The following is a 3,642-nucleotide window of genomic DNA, read 5'->3' as shown; positions in this document are numbered from 1 at the left end:
GACATAAAATACATGAAACAACAATTCTCAGAATCCTGGACAACAAGCAGTGAAGAATGACAATGGTCCCTCACAGATAGGAAACAAATGAAGTAAATCCTACAATTGCCCACCTTTTTGCTGTGAGAGAGTTTCCAGGCTGCAGCAGAGAGAAGGAAAATTCAGGCAGACTTTGATGAATATCCTTAGTTGAGGAGATGAAGAAGAGAATATGGTAAGACCAAGCCAGTTAGCTTTGACAGGACAAGCACCAAAGTAGAAAGAGATGCACAGAGAAAGAATTTTTTTTTTAAGTCTCTAAATTAGTTTTCAAAATACCTTTCTCTGAAGAGTCTAAATTCAATTTCAGTAAGTGGAAATGGACTGGATTTAATAAAGATAGAAGTGAAAATCCTCCAGATTTAATGCAGATGTAACACCAAAAGTATATAACACAAACATTTTATTTCTAGAGAGAAAGTAATATTTCTGAATACTGGAAACTTGAGAGAAGGTGTTCCTTAAAGAGAACCTCAGAGTTGCAGAAGTGAGTCACTTTCTTGGGCAAGCTCCATAGGTCCCTCCTGATGGAGGAAGAAAGCAACATCGGGGAAGCCAATGGTTAAAGGTCCATTTCTTTCTATATAAGTCTCCTTAACCTTTTCTTCTTCAAACTGCATCTGAGCTTAAAGAGGAAAAGAACTACATGAAAAAATAGTTTCCTCATGTATAGGAATAGAATTTTACTTCAAATAGAAATCCTTAAATTTCAGGGTTTCCTTTGAGAATTTACCATTTAGAAATGACCTGCATTATAAGATTATTTAGACAAAATAATTTTGAGTTATTTTAATACTCATCTTAAAGGAAAACATTGATATATCACCAAGAATTAGAATAAAAAATAGCTGACCTCTTAATGATTGCTGTTAAAGACAAGAAGAAATATTTAAAATGCCTTCAACTTCACAGAAACTTCTCACTGACCTTCTCTTATGAAGATAAACAATGTATTTTATGAGGCCACAATTTTTTAATTAACATATCCTAGTGACATATTTCTGAAAAGACACTTCAGTCCATTAATGGAGAGTTCTCTCACAAGCAAATCCTTCCAATCATCCCTTAAAAGCAACTACTCCTACAGATAGATAATGTCAACAATTATTCAGTGATTCTCGGTAATAATTGTGAATTAGAAATAGCTAAAGCAGCTTATAGTAGAAAGTGCATTTCTGGAGCTCGTTTCTATAATTCAAAATCAGCAGATCAGTGATGGAACCATATTATTTGCATTTTTTAAAGCATCCTATGTGATTTTAACACAGGCAGCCTTCAAATTTCAACTCGAGAAACACTGTATTATATATTTAAATTATTTTATTTCAAATAAGAAAAGGAATTTTATTTTTCTGCTTCCTCAAAAATTCAAGAAATTTCCTCTATTTGGAATCTATGGTTTCCTATGAACTGTCAATGGCAAATTTCCTGCAAAAGCCCATAGTTTGTGGAAAGCAGAAACTGGTGACTCTCACTCAAGTTTCACTAACACATCAAGCAACCATGTTTATTCAGTCCAGACAACTAAACTCCAGGGAATTCTGCACATAAACTGATAGTGCAATGGTCTGCATCCATCTTCCTGGATCTGCCCAAAGCAAGATGGAGAGTTCAGCAGTTATTGGGGATGGGATATGAGCCGATTAGGTAGTTCTAAAAAGTCAGAAATACATTGTGGAATCCAGCATTTATATGAGCACTTACTATACAACTTGTTCTTTGCTAAACACACTGTGTGTGTGTGTGTGTGGTAATAGGACAGAATCCAGAATCCTAGGAAATTAGAGAAAAATTGAAGTAACAAGGGAAGTCTTTCGTAAACGTGGGTACTGGATTAAGTTTCCCTTTTGTGTTCTCTTGGAGCATATCATGTTTATATGTTCCAGAGAAGAATATAAAGAAAAACTTTAGGAGATGCTCTGAAGTACAGACTCCATGAAACACAAATTTCGACACCAAGGAATAATTCTGCAGGTCCATTATCCCAGGTTTCAAATTTTGTTCTGAATCTATATAAAGAAAAGCGATGTAAGTGAAAGTGCCTGTCAACTGGCAGGCACATGAAAGTGATATACTAAGTGTTATCTGAATATAATCTTTAATTTATAAAAGAAAATATAAAATACAGCACCTGGAGATTAAAACCAAGTCCACACCAACCTGTATATTTAGCTTTTTCAGACTTCAGCATTTCCTAGGGACAGTTGGATATTCAGGGAGACTTCAGCACAGGTGAAGTTGGAGGAAACTTTATTTTCTTCCTTCTCTAGCTTTTGTCCATAGGAAAATGTGGAATAAACCAAGTACAGAATGTGAACCAAAAATCCTTAGAAGGTTTGAAAATATCAAGATTTTCTGAATAGTATGATGTTCTCTCTATCTGCGTCAATATTATTGCCCAATGGGTGATTGTTTTTAAGCATCAGAGCTAAGAATTTAAAGCTGAATTGCAAAAAAGAAAAGTCATGATGTAAAACAAAGGCAATTGCGTACACATTATCAAGCCTCTCTCCCTTCTCTTTTCTCTCCATTTACCCACACAAACACAAAACAAAATCTAGCAAAGTCAATTTGGTGTGTGATTGCATCTATCTAAACACCTAAACATCTAAACATGTGTCTCTTCCGAAGTCAAGAGAAGAAGTAAATTCTACCTATGGTAAAGTTAGAAGGAGAAAGATTCTTTTAAGTTAAAAAAAGCATGTTCTGGGTGTAGAACTTATTTGGGGTGATGTATAAATATAAGGTAGCTGGGAGATCGTGACCTCAAGTTATGCAAGTTGTTTAGTAATTTGGGGAGAGTGACAATATTGTGTTGTATGTGAGTTATAGAATGGCATTTGTCATATTCTTAGATAATATCTTTGAGGAAAATTTGATCTAAATAATAGCAGAGTTAGACAAAGTTTTCCTCTAAAGAGGTAATCTATGCCGTCAGAGAGAACAGCCTCTAATTGCAGACCACACAACCTGGATAAGACATAATTATCAAATTTACAGATAATACAAATGTGACAGACTTCACTTATAAAATATTTTAAAAGGCTGAAAATATGGGCTGTAATCAGCAAATTCCGCATATGAAGAATAGAGCGAAAACAGTATAGACTGATACTTAGCAGGCTAACACGGATGAAGAGTAGTATATTATTAATGTATTTTGTTATAAATGTTGTTCTTCTTATGCATTATAATTATAGTGAGAATATATTTTTACTTTCATCATTTAAAAATAAGAAAAAACTTTTTCTCAAAAAAATCTTATGATATAAATTGTTACAATGCTTATCATTAAGTGAATCATAAGGAAGATCTGGTTCAGAATAATGTCATCTTTTCCTCCAATTAATATTCAGCTCAACAAATTTCTTCCTAAATAGCAATAGAGTTGGAGTTTTCCCATATAAGCCTACTTGGAATCTTTTTCTTATTAAGATATAATTTACGGACTCTAAAATTTACCTATTTTAAATGTAAAAATCAATAATAATTTTTAGTGAGTTTCTGGAGTTGTACAACCATTTCTGTAATGCTTGCCTTGGAATTGAAAATCTCAATTCCTTCCAAGACTTCTCCTGGCCATAGTCAGGCTATCTTCTTCTT

This window comes from Equus przewalskii, chromosome 1 (genome assembly GCF_037783145.1).
Source record: "Equus przewalskii isolate Varuska chromosome 1, EquPr2, whole genome shotgun sequence".
NCBI lineage: Eukaryota > Metazoa > Chordata > Mammalia > Perissodactyla > Equidae > Equus > Equus przewalskii.
This window is presented reverse-complemented; position numbering follows the sequence as displayed.